Consider the following 17,386-nt stretch of genomic DNA (forward strand, 5'->3'; position numbering starts at 1 on the left):
TATCTCATGCACTTAGCCACCATGCCGCACCAGTACCAGCTAATTTCCTGAAACAATGAAAAAGGCAGACACCTCTGTAGACCTGACACCCTCTTGGAACAATAGGCTGTTCAGTGCAGGAAAGAATTGGGCAAGGTTAGAAATCTTTCTAAGGAAGCCATATTAATTAATCTTGGCTGGAAGAAATTTGATATGATATTGCAAGGTTGTATGCAATTCCTCCTGACTTTGCCACTGCTCAAGAGAAGGCCCTTTGCAGAGACGTTCTTTCCTGTGCTGGGATTCTTAATCCCTTGGTTTAGATACAGATTTATGGTGCATAACAAGAACTTTATTCAGTGTGTGTGTGTGTGTGTGTGTGTGGAAGTGAATGATGCTGTGTGGAGTCTTATTTATGTGTCAGTAGATGGCACTCTTTCTATGGAAACGATCTCTGCGTGTGCTTTACAGATCTTCCTGCATCCTCTTGTAACATATTCCTGTAACCAGCATTTTGAACTCTGCATTACATTGAGAGGGAAATGAGACCCAGGGAAAGGGAGGAACCAAAACGTAAAGAGAAGGGTTCTTTCCTGGGTGGACCTTTGCACACAATTGGAATTTCCAGTTATCTTCAGTCTCACTGGACTGTGCTTCCCACTTCATTGCACAGAAGACAGCGCTTAAACTGTGCCTCTCCAGTGGCGAATAGTTCTTGGCGACAGATTGATCCAACTCTTGCTGTGCCTGCCTCTGAGGACATGCCAACAACTCTTCTTGTGTCATATGCCAGGCACTTACTTTTGGACCCTTTGAGAACTGTATTGGTCTGTTAAGGGAAAGATTCTGTCAACAACTTCAGGCAGCTCTTGGAAGAGCTGGGCCATCTCCAGCTCCTGAACAGGTAAGCCTAGCCCTCTCTTTCTCAGTCAACATTATTTCTTTTTCTTTTTTCTAAAAATGTATATCCTGCTGGAACTCTGGGAATCAGCTCACATCATTTAAAAGGATTCATGAACCCTATCTAGAGTGTTCATATGGGGGGGGGTTTGCTAGACTTAAAACATTGCTGGGGAAGCACCGACTTCTTTTTGACCCTTAGCCAGACGCAGTAGGAGGGTTCTGTACCCACTTAAGTTTTGACTGATGGTGTTGGGAGTCCTAGGCACACCTTCTGTATCTTTCATAGTCTGATACTGTACCCTCTGTTTGTCCAGTGGGGATTTTAGAGCATGCCTCAGGCCAACTACATGAGGCCCCTACATCAAGACCTCCTTACACTAGAGGTAGCATGCTAAACACTGCCCCCACCTATTGATGTGCTAGCCTCTGCTTTTCCCACTCTCTAAGGTTCTAGCTAAGCACTCTCGTCTCCTCCACATTTTCTCTTCCTCTCTGTTCCCCCCCCCCCTTCCAGGGAGTGGAAGGAGAAGGGAGATCAATGGAGGCAAATAGGTGGACCAATAGGGTAAAAAAATAGATGGGTACCCTCCCCAACCAACATGCTGCCTTAGGCAACCACTTTCATTTGCCTCATGGATGATCTGGCCCTGCACTACATCCTACTGCTGCCTTATTTTGTACTGCCAAGAGAAAAAACACCAGCAACTGAGTTTTATGTTGTATCTGATAACACAAAAATGTCTTTTCTTTGCTCTGAGGGGGCTACTCCAAAGCTTAAGAAGCCTATTGCTGGTACTTAATTTCTAAAATGAGTGACATTGGGGCTTAAGCTTGCCTTTCAAAAAAAAATACATTAACGTCCTACCTTTTTTTGTATTACAGAGCTCAGAGCAGTATATGTGAGGTTGTCAGGTTGTGTTCCAGGTGGGTACTGTCCAGGCCTAGTTTGGCTTGGGGTGGGGGGCCGCATCATGTGCTCTCAGACATGCCCTGGGATCTCCCACAAGATTTCCTCTGCAGTCTGGAAGATTGTCCTCAGATGCATGTTAGCAGGTTGTAATTATTCAGAATTAAAGGAAAGAGACTCTCCACGTGCTCAGAGGCATTTGGTTATTAGGCTTTGACCTGTGCCAGAAACTGAACATATGTTCCAAGGCTGAGCCCAGGCAAAAATTGAGCCCTTTCATGGCAAAGGTTCTTCGCTGTTCTGAGCCAGCTATCTGAATTCTAGGAGGACTGCTCAGAGAAGCATGGCCACATGCAAATGATCTTAGTTTTCCTGGATTCCCAAAACAGCAGAGGGTGCTCGTTTAAGTTGTGAATATCAGCTCAGAAGAAACAAATGCAAGAGTATATTTTTATGCACACTGGAACCCAGAGGCGTATGGCCCAATGTGAGATTTATTAGAGCCAGCTGAGAGTAAGAACAAGGCTAGAAGGATAACTGAGATGCCTGCTTCTCAGTGGTAAGTATGTGAAGCTTGAAGCTGAAACCAGGATGCATTTTTAATGATGTCGTAGGCAAGAGCTGAGTTTCTTTAACTAAGACTAGGCAATGAATACAGGCTTTGCAAACTGTCTAGCATGCCACAAATGCATTATTTACACCAGCGTCTTCTTGATCCATTTTAATTTTAAATAGGCTTCACAGGATGATCTTAAAAGGAGAATAAGTGACTTGTGTCCATCCACATGTTGCATGTGTCACAGAGGGGTGCATGTGCATGTGGCCAGGAGGCAGGCTAACATCCTTAAGGGATTTGGCTCGCCTCCTGCCACTGGCTTGCAAGGAGACCCCACTGATCTGAGTCTGTAGAACAGATGGTGACTAGAACGGGAGGGGCAGGGGGTCAGCAACAGCAGAAGCAAGATTGCTGGAAATATGCATGTGGATAGTGATGCAAATGTAGTACTAACAAAGGGTAGATTTCTGCAAGGGTTGCAACTGGCTCTCAGACCACCTATGTTTCATATAGCTCCTGCCATTTATCCTTGCTGTGTCAAGTCAATATGGTTCATTAGAGCAATTGGATTGTTATGTTGGAGACTTGGGTTCAAAACTGTGTTTGGTCATGAAGCTTTCTGGGCGACTTTGAACCTGTCGCTCTGCACCCTAACATGTTTTCCCACAGCTGTGACATGAACAGAAAAGGACTGCTGCTTTGAGTGCACTGTGGTTTGGAATCCATGTGTGTTGAACTGTAGAGGGCTGATGGGGGTGTGTGATCTTGCCATGTGGTGGGAACTGGGTGGCCTTCTGACCCTATGGTTCTGTGAAGGATCCCTTATAACCTGCTCTGAGTCATGGCAATAAGGTGAGAAAGACATAGAAAGGAATAATCCATAGATCCCTTCTGCAAATGGGCCTTCTTGCTCATGTCCTTGAAATTAGTTTCTGCCCTCACACAACGGAGATTGTCACAAGAGAAAATGCTTTGGTGCTGGTTTGAGACAGTGGTACACATAAGTATATGACTCTACCTTGTACTGGATCATGCTACAGCCTATCTGCAGTTGTCTACTCTGAGTAGCTATAGCCCTCCAGAGAGCTGTAATCCAGTACCTGCTAGCTGAGATCCTTTGTAGAGGGCTTAGTGGAGTGAACCCGGGGTCTTTGCCATGCAAAGCTTGTGCTTTACAACTAAGCTACAGCCCTCACCATTGTAGCATTACTTGAGATAGTCTGAATCAGAAATAACAGACAGACCCATTTGGGCAGCAGCTTACTCCCAGGCAAGGGGATTGTATGTGGTTGAGAGGACTTAGGATGAGGATCCCCGTCCTCTCAAACTGCTGTTCTATGTATTGACTCACAGCATGTATCGACTCCTTCCCATATTAGAAGAACTGAAGCATATAGAACATATATCCTATGTGCGCTAGGCTGAACACTGATGTTTGGGTGTCATTTGCGTTTGACTCTCCTCCTCAGTCCTCTCAACCACTTATAATCCCCTTGCCTGGAAGTATGCTGCTGCCCAAATGGGTCTGTCTGACTGTACTCTACCTTTCCCAAAGCTCATGGCAGCTTGAACCTGCATAAGTGATTTTTCAGGTGCAAGTCCGAATGGACCCAGGAAGGGGATTGAGGCTGTTAAGGGGGATAGGATATCAGCTGTGCTGCTGTTACCAATATCTCCCCCTTCCCAGTCTTGATCAAAGCCCCCTCCCTTCCCACCCCATTCTGCCCGCCTGCCCCACTGCACTGGGTCTCGTTGGTAGGCCACTAAAGCATGGCCATGACCTCTCACAACATGTGGCGGCAGCCCAGCTATGCTGAATGGCGCTGCAGCTTTTGCGACCGCTGTAAAGCACATTGTGCCGCTGGAACCAAAGTTCTGGCCACACAGCATTCCCACAGGATTGGGCCACTAGTCCCATTAGATTCAATGGAGCTCACTTTTGAGTAGACATGGCCAGGTTTGTGCTGTTAGTCTCTGCTCCGGGCTCATGACATCTTCAGTCTTCTAGTTTTTTGTGTTGTTTTTTTTTGAAACCTTCTCGCTTTTGGTTTCAGTTGCAGGTGCAAGATATTGGGAAGACCCCTTTAAAAAAAAATAGCAGAAATCAGTGGCTGGTGGAACCAGCTCTGTTCATGCTCAAACAGTGATTAGCTTTTGTGGGTTTTTTTAAAATTAAATAAGGAACTTTCCAGAGCAAATCAACCTACCAGCTCACTAACGTTAGTGCTATACTGCTGAGGGCTTCCCTTGAAGGCTTCCTGTATTAGACCTGCGATGCCTAACCTCTCTTTTGTAAGCATTAAGAGTGTACTAGACAGAATAGAAAACAGCTGAGCTCCAGTGCAGACAGTGCCTGATGCTAAAACTGTGTTTATAACCTTGTTTCAGATTACCAGTGATGTCTCCTTCCTTAAACGGCAAAGATACTAATATTTACCATTTGGTCTTGCCCCTGAACACTGTCTCGTTGGGAGGTCACTGTCACCATTCTGTGGTCTTTGCTTCAAAGAAAAGAGAACATGAATCTTTCCTTTATCCTTTGGTATCTCTCAAGGAGGATTCTGGCCTTTGGTTTTTGATTTCACACAATGTAGAGAGGCTAGAGCAGATAGATCCTATGAAGTCACTTAGGTCACAAGGCGGGATAGGAAAACTTCAGTTCAAATTTATTTGTTTGCTTGCTTGTTTATTATAAAAGCTAGCTGGATAGGAGCCTGTGGCTGGGGGTGGGAGTTGGGGGACAGGGACTTGGAAATAATAGTGGCTGAACTTGATGCTTATCTAAGGAGCCTTGCCTGCAACAGTGAGGTGCAGGGATGTCAACTTGATGACCTGGAAAATAGACTTAGATTAAGAAATATCAATCTAGAGAGTATTCCTGTCTGACAGCTTCAGGGTGGCCTAGATGAAATGGGCACCGGTGGTCTCCGAGGAACTGACAGGTTCCAACATCACGTTTGCTGCTAATTAGCCCCTTTTCCATCCGTCACAAGTGCAGCATGGAGTAGATCATGAGGATAGTGTTTGTCTTTCAAAAAACCCCACAGTGGGAGTTGGGGAAGGAGGAGATCCCCTTCTTCCAAAAAGGGTTTATTTTTCCCCCCTCTCCTTTTGATGCATCACAATTGGACAGGATGGAATTATTTGTCCAGTAACTATTTAGCAAATGCTGGCTAAAAATAGCCAGACATATTATGGCTCTAATCACATGGTCCTAATATAGAGTTTATGATGAGAATGATTCCCTAGGTTAAAAATGTATGTATTCATTATATGTATACTGTATATGTATATAAGCATATTGATATGTATATATGTATGTATATATTCATTATATACATGTCTATGCAGTATATAAATTTAAAATTTTTAAATTAAATCCACACAAAAACAAACCTTCAACTGTAAATGATGCAGATAATGTAAATGTATACCTAGAATATATCCTATATTGAACCAAGTAATTGGTCTGTCGATCATAAGACACTTAGGGCCCCAATTCTTTTTCTCACCATTAGCGCCGATGCAGTTGCACCAGAAAGGCATGTGTTGCAAACAAGGGTGGGGTAGGTGAACCAAGAGCAAATGGGAGGTAAGTAAAAGTTACTTACCTCCACGCAAATCTAGGGGCTGCCTCTGGGTCTCCTTGGACATACGCCTCGTTTTTGGTGGCGTATGCCCAAGGAGAGAAAAGGGGCAAGGAGGTTAACAATGGAGCGGTAAGATCCGACATGCGCCATTGCCGCTGGATCCACCTGCTCCCACCTTCTCCCCACCCCCAGTTTCTCCCCCCTCCTTGCCGAATTACGCTGCCAGTCCTTCCACTCGCTCCCCTCCCTTCCCATAGCCTGCCCCCACTGCTGACTCATTGGCGCCAGGGGCTCCAGTCAGGCCTCTGCTGCCCAACCAGTAGTGTTTGCTGGCACTGGTCAGTCAAACTCTATATGGTATCACATAATGTGATGCCATAGCTTGGGCGGCATTGCTGGAATGCAAATTCTGGCAGTTCAACCTGATCATAGGATTGTGCTGCAAGATAGGGATATCTCTTTTCCCTCTGTGCACATCAGCATCATATATGCTGACGGCACTATGCATAATCTAGATCAGTGGTTCCCAATGTTTTTTTTCATTTGCATGCCCCCTGGCAGCCCATTTCCATAATTTGTACCCCTCATTTTAGCAAAATGTTTATAATTAATATAGTTGCTCTTATTTTAAACTTAAATGTTTTCAAGTACTGATCCATATCTGAAAATACACAAATTAATGACCAGAAAGTAACAGTTGCTGGGGCTTTTGCAGCCAGCCAGCTGCCTGCCTTCCTTCCTACCTTGCCATCCCCGCAAGTCATTCTTATACAGATCTGCCTTTTCTTGCCATTATCCAAGTCTTTTTCAAGTACTCTAAGGGTCCTGGCAAGTACCCCTGGGGGTACACATACCCCAGGTTGGGAACCACTGATCTAGACCACTGCTGCCTATTCTGGCTCACTGTGCATCTCGATGCCCTGCCATCTAAGGTCCTTTTAGCAAGAGTTGTCAGGAACCAGAGACCTATATGCCAGGCAGATGCTTTATTACTGACTTATGGGCTCTCCCCATGCTTTGATGGTGCATCATGTGCTGGTACTCTCTTGTGTCCTTTTAGGGCACACCAGCTTGTGTTACAAGTGCAACAGTTGCCCAGCAGCTTATAACTCAGTGCAACCAGAAAAGCTTATTTTGTTATTCTGAAAAGCAAACAAAAATGTCCAGGGTTTATGTATGCCTTCTTGCCTAGTGATGACTGAACTGTTTGGAATGGATTAGCATGGTATTTTTTTCCCCTTAACTTTTCCACTCTAACTTTGCTTATTTTGGCTGCATACAAAATAAGGCAGCCCTTTCCCTGATAAGATGCCAGTTTATCTTTAAGCATGTCCAGGAGTAAGACCTCAAAGAACCCCACCAACCTTAATGGCCTTTAAACAAACTCGCTCTGAGGAAACAGAATCCATTTGCCTAATATGTGGAAAATCCCCATGTCTGTAATCAAACCATGCCAGTCCAGAAGCCTTTCTGTCCCCACTGGCTGCTCTTGACTCTTCTCCTTTCCTTCAACATAAACTGAGAATCCTTGAACAATCCTCTTGTTTTATGACCCAGCATGGGGAGAACACAAAACTCTCCTGATGTAATTAACGATACCGCAGACTGCCCACTAAGGGCTGTAATAGAAAATTCCACATTTCAAGGAACATAAGCACAGCAGGCGAAAAGGAGAAACCATTCCATCAGCTCTGAGCTGTTGCAATCGAAAGGGCAGCTGTAGCGGGTACAGCAGAGTTTTGGATCATCTGTGGGAGGAAGGCAGCAAACAGCTTCTTCCTGCATCCTGGCACAATCTAAAGGGGCAGTGGCTGACCTGGGGAACTAGTGGAGGGACATAGGAAGGCTTATGATTATGTAATTAGAGATACCAGGGCTCGAGTAAGCTTGAAAGACACATTCTTGAACCTAGAAACTCTTCATTCTAAGATCTGTATGGAGTAGTCTGGGTTACTCAGCGATGGGAAATCACTCTGCACATGTCAAAAGTACTCTCTTATTTTATATGTGCCGGTTCTAAGTCCTGGCACTGAAAACAAGTTCCAGGGCTAAGCCCCAGTGAATGGTTGGGTTTCACCTTGTAAGCCTGGATAGTGTGTTTTACATTCTGGTCTGGCTAGAATTTGCAGCTGTGATCCCCTAGAAAATGACTCTATTCATTACATGTCTTAATTTCACTCCATGACCCATGAGTGTTGCAGACACATTTTGTTGTTCTGGTTGGCATGAAGAGCTGCACAGACAGACAGACAGACAGACAGACAGACACAACTTTGTTAGACATTCTCCTCAGCCATATTTTTATCTGCTGTGTCCCTTGACAGTAAAGTCACAAGCAGATAGGGTGAAACGTAAAAAACAAAATAAAAACTATTAGAAAGTGCACATATTTCTGAGGAGTTCCTATGTCCCTTCTCCACCTGAGGCTGCTTCTGCTTTAGTGGAAGCTAGATTTGAGCAGCTTCGTTTGGCTGTATGCCTGTCTGCATCGGACCATTTCTCTGTGTCAAAAGGTGCTTAGACATGACATTCTGGCTAATCTAAGAAAGTCTGAATCATGCTGAGAATGATTTAGAATTCACATGCAGGGTCTAGTTTAGTTTATGTAATATAATGCCAATATGAAAGAGAATGGATGGAAAGAAATATTTTCTTTCTCCTAATACTAGAACTGTATAAGAATGTGTGTGTGTGTGGTAATGATAATCACACATGATTTGCAGTAAGTGTGGAACAATGAAAGAAAGAACATCACATAATGCAAAACTAACATGAAATTCACAGCGCGATCCCAACTTGTGCTGGAACAGGCAGGTCAGGTGGCCTGTGCTGTGTCCAGCGCTAGGTTGGGACTGACTGTAGCTCAACCCGAGGCAAGGGGAAACTTTCCCCCTTAACCCAGGTAAAGCAGCAGCAGCCCCAATGGGTTTACTTACCTGATGACATGGTGCAGATCTGAGCAGAATCAAACAGCCTGGAGCTGTGCTGCGCTGCCCAGGAACGGGGGTAGGATCCAGCATAACTGCTGGGTCCTGGCCCTGCCTTCTGCTCCCCGCCTGCCCACCCGCAGGAACACCTGCCACCTGCCCCCCCACCCCAGAATGCCTCTCTCTCTCTCGCATCCTCCATGCCCTCCCCACGCCCCCACAGACCCCTGTGCTGGCCAAGCTCGGATGGTGTGCTCACCTGCTGCTGCCGCCATGGAGGCTGAATCTGGCCTCCATGGGCTAGTGCACCTCTGTGCACTGGCGCAGCTTACTCCTATGGAGGCACAAATGTGCTTTACGGCACATTTGCGACCCTCCGTGGCTGGCACAAGGGACTTATGCAGTTAGGATTGTGCCCTCATTCTCACAAGATGTGGTGATGTACTTAAACAGTTTAAAAACATTAGAGAAACCATGGGAAATACAGTAAGCCCATCAATACCTATTATAATTACAGAACCTCCAAGTTCTAAAGCAGTATACCTGTGAATACCAGGCTTAAGACAAGCAACAGAGACTGGCCATCATGTTCTGCTGGTGAGCTTCCATAGGCATCTAATTTGCCATTGTTAAAAAACCAAATGCTGAACTGGAGGGACCTTGGTCTTATGTTCTTCTTATTCTTGTGCATGGCAGCTGCTAGGGACTCTGCTATTTCCATATGTGGGTTGTGTATGTGTTCTAACAGCAGCTCCCATCTGATGGCCTCAAGGCAATTACTGTGCCTCAGTTATCCTCAACTGAAACACTAGGAGAGTGAATATCCTCTCTCTCAAGGGTGAATTAGTAAAGTGATAACTATCCAAACCACTAACTGCATAAATGCGGTTATTGAAAAAACCATGGTTTTAGTGTAGAGGGCCATTTTGCACATTGATTTGGGCTGCGTTCCAGCCAGATATAAGCCTTTCCTGCCTACCCTCATTGGGCCTGTGCACATTGCACTTCACACTGCAGTACACTGTAGGACAGGCCCTCTGATTTTGAAGCCACTTAATTTCCTCTGAGATATACGTTCACATCTGGGAGCCTTTCTTTTGCAGAAGGCAGCAAGGACAGGGCTTCATATTTGGCATTTACTCCAGGACACTTTCCTTGCTGTTTGTCAGTCAAGATGCTGAAAACCTGGAGCTGGATCTCTGCCATGTTGACAAGGACCCACTATGAAGGACAATGTAACTGGAAGTGCGATGAGATCGCTCTGGTTTGGTGGGTTGGGGGTGTTCTTCCAAAAAAGATTCCATGTGCAGACATGGCATCCTTAGTCCAAAGTTTGGGACTGGTTCCTAATGCCAGTGCTTACTAAAAGAGAGTAAGCACTTGTTCTTAGTAAGAAGCTGGGAAAATGTGGTTTCCTGAGGCTCCTTTAATCCCACAAACCTCTCTGAAAACACACTTGTGGGCCTGTGACAATGAAGATATAGACATTGCTTTGGGCCTCAGTAGAATTTGACTGTATGCACAGCATGGAATGTAGGAAGCTGCCTTACACCAAGTCAGATGATTCAGCTAGATCAGTGTTGTTACACTGACCAGCAGAGGATTCGCCTCTGTTTTGGGTGGAGGTATTTCCCATTCTTTTCTGGAGATACCACAGGGACTGAATCTAGAAACTTCTGCATTCAAAGCAGGTGCTCTGCCACTGGCTATAGTCCTATTAGAGCGCAAAGTGATTAGAATAAGGCAGCGGTTCCCAACCTTTTGGCACCAGGGACGGGTTTCGTGGAAGACAATTTCTCTACAGACCAGGGGAAGGATGGGGGATTGTCAGGTGCCTTCCCTTGCTAATGGCTGGGAAGAAAGTGGTTTCCTGAATTCTTTCCAGAAGGACCTTGTTAGGTGAGGCCACTGGGAGTCCTCAGACTAGGCTCCGGGGGAAGGGGGTTACGTTACCCCGCTTTCATCCCTTTGGGGGTTACAGCCCTGAGATGGGCCCCAGGCAGGTGGCTGTTAGCTTCATGCTTCCTGCCTCACTATACTGCTTGCTCATCACTACCCCCCCCCCCGGGCTTTGTGGGACTGGTCAGCCTCCCTCAGTCTCACCCCTTCCTCTCTGGTAGGGTCATAAAGGAGTTCCAGCTCCTTTTCCCTGTCTTTCCCTGGTGGCTAGTGGCATCTCCCTCCTCCCTTGCAGCCTGTCTCCCCCCAGCCTGCTCCCTCCTTGCCTGCCTTCTGGGGTGTATCTTCCACCATCCGTGACATTGAGGAGGCTTCCTGCCTTGTGTGGCCTGCGGATGGCAGGTCCCTCAGCCTATCTCCCCCTGGTGGGAGCAACCGGGGGCCGTGCATTTATGCCTGGTGCCGGGTTGCCTGCCTCCAGCATCATCAGCCAGAGAGGGCCCAGAAGGCCCTGGGGTTCCCTAGCACTTCCCCACTGGAGTGGTGGGGCCAGGCGAAGCGTGGGGAGGCCAGATGCTCATTCCCCAACAGCTGCCCGCTGTGCTCTCTTGCCCTCGTCCTGCTGTGTCTTGTCTGCTGAGGCCAGCCTTAGGGGTAAGTTGCGGTCCAGGGTTTCACCCAGACCCTGACAGCTCACCCATTGCTCACTTCCTGCTGTGTAGCCTGGTTCCAGTCCATGGCCTGGGTGGTTGGGGATCCCTGGAATAAGTGATGAACAATGGTCTAGCTGTCTTTTCCCTTTCCTTGTCCTAATAAGAGCTTCACCGGGGATTTAAACTGAGCATTCTTTACCATAATGCTCAATAAAGCTTAAGCTGCTCCCGCTGGTAGTTATAGGGGGGAAAAGCAACCACCATGGCACAATGCACTTCAATGTACCTTGGTGTGGTTAAGTGCATTTTAATGCAGTTACAATGGAGCTACCAAGATGGCTGTGTTGTTTGAAGTGTTCATAGCTCTGTGTTAAGTGGCTGCAAAAGCAATGCAATGCTGAGAAAAAGGAAGAGGGATTCACTGTTACAGAATGAGCAGTCCAGCATGTCACTCTACAAAGTGGACCACAGGACAACAAAGTTTAGATTATTACACCAAGGCCCCTCTGAAACCATTATCTGATGCAGATTGCCCTGAACCATAAGGATGATGAAACCTTTGTTCCCATTCTCCTGAGAACTCAGGCTCTCAATTCCTTTTAAGTAAAAATATTTGGAAATCACCCCTCACAAAATGAAACTGAATTCTCGAATATCTCCTTGACTGATCAAAAAGAAAATGGAAACAGAAACAGTGAGAATGATTTTTTAACTAGAATTCCATTTCAAAGCATCATGTTCATGAATTATGAAGTCATTGGTTTCCTTTTCTTCATGAGAGGAATGGCAATGCAGCACCAAAGGGTCAGGGTGCCATTCTTGCCCACCACTCGGGGCAGTTACGTCCCTGCTTTTCAATGAAAAAATAGCGAGTGGAATCAAAATAATAGAGAATTTTTTAAAACCCTGTGGAGGGAGCACAACTGACACACTTTCACACTGAGGAACTCTAAATAATGAAACCATAGCAGGGGCTGTAATGTTGCTGGGGTCCTCCTCTGTTGAATACTTAGCTAAATGCTTAATCCATCAGTGATTGCAGTTTAGGCTGTTGCTAACTGCTGTGGCTGAGAATATTCTTGGAGGGAGGGATTCTTTCCCACTCAAAGCGGCTCCTAGAGAATTTTCCTGCCCACATGTTTCCTGATCATAGGTGGCCAGGATATTTTTTGCCAAGGTCTGTTGCCTCCGCTTCGAATCCACAATCCACTGTCTTTAACCTCATTGCGGCAATATTAGCAATATCAGCATAAGGTTTGTGTGTGTGTGTGGAGGGAGAGGGTTGGTTTTGAAGCTAGAACATATCTGCAGTTGCTGGGTTCTGCTTCTTATGTCAATTATAATGTCCATTGTTCAGTTTCTCTGTGAGTCTTGGCATAATCACAAACTAGTTCTGCCAGAGGCTATCTGTACATGTTTCCTTAAAGAAACCCTCAGCATAGGGTTCAATTGGAAAGTCACTTTGAAATAATGGCCTTTGCAGAAATGCTGCATGATCAAGCAGATTGGTAGTTTGTGGATGAATTGCCTTCCTTTGTCTGAGTCCACCAAGAACAATAACTGGGATTGGCATGTGCCAGGCATCTAAGTCCACAAGACCAGGTCAGAGGGCAAATAGGGATGCCCAGGTGGTCAAGAACCATCTAATTGGATCTTATGACCTCCTTGGAGCTAGGTTACTTAAGGTCAAGTCCATAGATGCTCAGATTTGTTCTGGCTTGGCTCCTTCAGGGAAAGAATCTCTTTGTGGTCAGATTCTCTCCCACAAGCTGATACTGCAGTAAGTATGGTTAGGGAACTGTAAGTTGGATGCATTAAGTGACTTCTATGTTTCTATAAGTTATGCATGTAATCATTTTGCTTATATTATTGCTAAGATTTGCACCATGTAAGTGCCCATCATTTTCCAAGCCTGGTAATTCTGTTCTTTTCTGCTTGTATTATCCAACCCCTGAATTTTTTTTTTAAACAGCCTACAACTCTTTCATGTTGGAATTCTTTACCTGTCTGTGGTTGATTGAAACCACTTTGTGAACTGCTCGTTGAAAAGTAGTATATAAATATTCTTTACTATACTACTACTATTTTACTACTACTTAGCCAGAACCTTGCCTCAGTCCTCCTGGACTTTTGTAACTGAGACGGGAACATCTGAAGGTAGTCTCTCTCCGTCTTTGCCCTTGCGTTGGCAACATTGCTGGTCAATTTTGGACCTGTGTTAGGGGCAGATTAAGGGAAGGAGAGAGGCACTAGCACCAGGGTTTCCTCCTTCAATCACCACACCATTGTTACATGATAGTATAGCACTCCAAGACTGACCAAGTCCACCTCACTTCCAGTGCTCTACTGACAAGTTCAGTTATCATAGCTGGTAGCACTTTACTTTTGCCTTCAGGTTTGGCATTTGGAGGGGGTCAGGTGATACCACTCAGAGGTTCGTATGTGGCCCTTAGGTTACCAGTTGCCGACATCTAGTGTATAAAGGGCAGTGGGGCTTTACAGGAGTCAGGGAAAAAGCTGTGCTCGTGAAAAGTAATTCATGGCAATTTTGCACATACTGATTGGCTGACCTGCTGCTATTGTGCTTTTCTTATCTGTGTGAGATTCCTCTGCTACATCATCTTGCCATTGGTAGCATATCTTGAAATGAAAAAGAAAAAAAAAATGTCAAAGCACATTGGTCACAGAGAGGTTATGGGCCACTATTCACAATTTCCCCACCCCACTGCTTTGCTGGAGGTAGGAAAAGCATCACCAAAGCATTCCAGGGAATTAAATATTCATATCCTTTTTTGTTTGAATTTTTGCTAGAAAACTGTGAGCAAGGATTGACTGCTGGAAAACTGCCATTTTAGAATGAAACGTTCCCACCCCCGCTTTCCCATGAAACAACATACCCCACCTTCCACTGAGTTTGTAGCTGAGCTCCCCCCTACCTAGTTTTGACTAGTTTTCTAGAGTCAAATGTCTGGCTGTGCAGATTGCTTGTCCCCTGAGGAACTATCAGTTTTATGAGAATCACAGTGCTTTTTGTTTGAGCATGTTTAAGCATATCCATCACTTCATCTTTCCTGCAACCCCCTCCCCCCGCCTCATCCTCACCCTGCTACCACACACATGTTCCTGATGCTTGGAATGGTGGCGGTGGTAGTAGCAGATACAGTAGGGGGGGGAGAGTAATTGCCCACTCCCAGGTTGTGCCCAGCGTGGGAAGCACTTGTTAAATTATGCCTACAGGACAGCCTTGGTAACCAGAGAACAGGAGGCCAAGGTGCCCCTCTCTAACCAACACAGAAAGCAGGAGACTGTCTAAGGGGGAGGCAGGGGATTGCTAGAATATTTCCCTTCCTTCTCCCTTACAAGTTTAAGAGCTTTCTCTGTCTCAATAACTCCCTTGAGAGACCAAAGCAGAAGCCTCTTTGGATGTGAATACCTGACAAGTTTTTAATGTGAAAAGAATTCACCTAAATTTAGCCTCTAGAAATGAAGAGGAGGAAAAAAAAAAGAAGAAGGATGAGTGATGGCGGGGGTAACCCAATGCCATCCACTTTCCTTTAGTCAGAATTGGTTCATTCGTTCTTTTCTCCTCTGTCTTGGAAGCTTTTAAGTCTAGGCGCCGTAAACTATACACAAATAAGCAATGTGACCAAAAATGAGAAAGGGAGAGAGGCGCGCGCACTCACCTGAAAGAGAACGAGCTGAATCAAGGCTCTTCAAAGCTGCCACAATCAGGCAGGTATTAAATTCTGCCTCTTCAGGAGGATGTGCTGACGGGAGGGGTAATGCAAAAGCCCTACTTAGGTGGATTAAATCTGCTGAGTTGCCAGGAATTTGGCCCAAGCAGTGCTGGGCTTTGTGGCAAGCTCCAGCAGGGCCTCAGGCCTCAGCTCTCCCTTCATTGCCTGATGCAAGACCCCCCCCCAGCTCTGAGGAAAGGGGGAATTGAGACCTCTGTGACCCCATATTTTGGGCATGTCTTTAAGACAAATTCCAGATTTCTCTAGGAGGGGAAGTAATTATGGTGGCAAGAATCTTGTATAACCACCAACATTTCACAGTGAAAACAGGGATGATGTTGTGGGGTGGGGGTCATACCCCCCCCCCACTTGCTGGCCAAGAATCGGTATCTGAGCCTCCAACCCACTTCATCTCATACATTTGTGAAGGATTGTCTGCTTGTTTTAGGCTGTATTCATTTTTATTCTGCAACTGCCTGCCCTGCCCTGGTTAAACTGACCACAACTGTTTCCTTCTTTTAAAGCTTAAGAATGTTGTAGCAGAGTGTATCCGTTGGGCTTCTTATAGAACAGCTGCAACTCAGTTATATTAAGAAATGCTTCCTTTTGATAGGCAGTTATAGGTGGTAATAGAAGACCTAGTGCGTGATAATGAAAACACAAGAAAAATAAGCAGCTGCAAAAAATGGGGGGGGGGGAGGAAATGCAGTGCTGGGCTGCATTAAAAGAGGCGTAGACTCCTGATCAAGAGAAATAATCATTTCACTCTACTCTGCACCAGTTTGACCTTACTTGGAAGGTGGCATGCAGTTTTAGGCATCACATTTTAAGGACGTTGATAAGCTGAAGCAGGTTTAGAGGGGTGCAATTAAGATGGTCAGAGGCTTGGAAACGAAGTTCTGTGAGGGATAATTAATAGTACTGGGAATGTTTATTCTGACGAAAAAAGACTAAGAGGAGATATAATGGCTGTCTTGAAGGGCTGTCATTCAGAAGAAGGGGAGGGTGTACTCTCTTTGGCTCCTGGGGACAGGACTGTAACCAATGGGCTGAAACTACAGGGAAGTAGATTTAAGGTAGACATGAGGAAGAATTTCCCATAAGTAAGAGTTGTCCAGCTCTGGAACAATCTGCCTCATGCAGCAATGGGCTCTCTCTTGGAGACTTGGAGGTTTTTAAGCAGAGGCTGGGTGGGCACCTGTGAGGGATGCTGCACAGTTGCCTGCATCTAGCAGGGAGTAGGACTAGATGACCTCTAGGGTCCCTTTCAACCCTAACAGTCTAGGATTCTGAAATGGTGCAAAATCAGAGAAAGGAGGAAAGAGAGTTAAGAGGCAGGCCTAGCATGTTGTAAGGTGAGGCAGCTGCTTCAGTTACCCATTAAGGGCAACAGAGTGTGAGACTGACTGATTGCGTCGGCTGCCTCAGCTGCTGGGACATTCTCTTGCATAAGCCTCATTGTGCAAGAGCACTATCTCTGCTTCTATGGTATTAATTGGGATTTTCTGGCTCAAATACCAAAATGTCCTAGATGGGCCCTGGATGGGGGAGGGAAGTTTTGGGTGGTCATGGACTCATGTGTAAGATGAAGCCAGGATGGTTCGGGAAAGACTTTGCTTAACAAAGCATCTTGAGCAGGAACTTGGAGGAGAGGTTCCAAGAGAATTTATTGTGCTTGTCTCCATGCCAAACCTGCTAAGTAAGTTGCTGTGATTACTGTTTTATAGATAGAGAACGGAGGGTGAAAGAGGCAATGGGCACACAGCAGTGGGCTCTGCCTTCAAAGCCCTTTCATCTCTAATGGTCTTTGTTTCTGTGAAATGTTCAAAAAGACAACTCCAAAATCGCCCCAAGAGACAAAATGGGAACACTGGGACTGTGATTTACCAGGGACAAGTATGTGAAAATGCAGGATAAGTAGAGATAGCTGGAGCATATGTCCTCATTGAGTTGTACAGCCCCACAACTGACTATAGACTTGAATATATGCTCTTGAAATAAAAAAGGTTCATATTTTTAGAGCATTTGTTGTCATTGCTGAGGTATTAAAACAAAAGGATCCTCAGCAATGTTACCAACACAGATCAGAGTCATCTTTATTTTTGCCTTTGGCATGCCTATTTAGTACATAGGCTTGTTTACCTATTTCTAGGATAACAATTAGTGATGGCGCCTACATTCTTATTTCCAGGCTTAGAAATACAAATTTTGCCAGCTGGTCATGCCTGTTTCAAC

At 45.5% G+C, this 17,386-nt stretch overlaps 1 protein-coding gene across 1 annotated transcript in view; it reads left to right on the plus strand.

Annotated features, from left to right (window-relative positions):
* Nucleotides 1-817: 817 nt before the first annotated feature.
* The window catches only part of PLXNA1 (plexin A1), a 400,969-nt gene continuing 384,400 nt past the window's right edge, over nt 818-17,386 (plus strand). The window contains exon 1 of the mRNA XM_066617858.1: nt 818-883. The gene's annotated coding sequence lies outside the window, so the exon portion shown is untranslated. The remainder of the gene's footprint in view (nt 884-17,386) is intronic.

The sequence above is a fragment of the Tiliqua scincoides genome, chromosome 2 (assembly GCF_035046505.1).
Source record: "Tiliqua scincoides isolate rTilSci1 chromosome 2, rTilSci1.hap2, whole genome shotgun sequence".
Classification (NCBI taxonomy): domain Eukaryota; kingdom Metazoa; phylum Chordata; class Lepidosauria; order Squamata; family Scincidae; genus Tiliqua; species Tiliqua scincoides.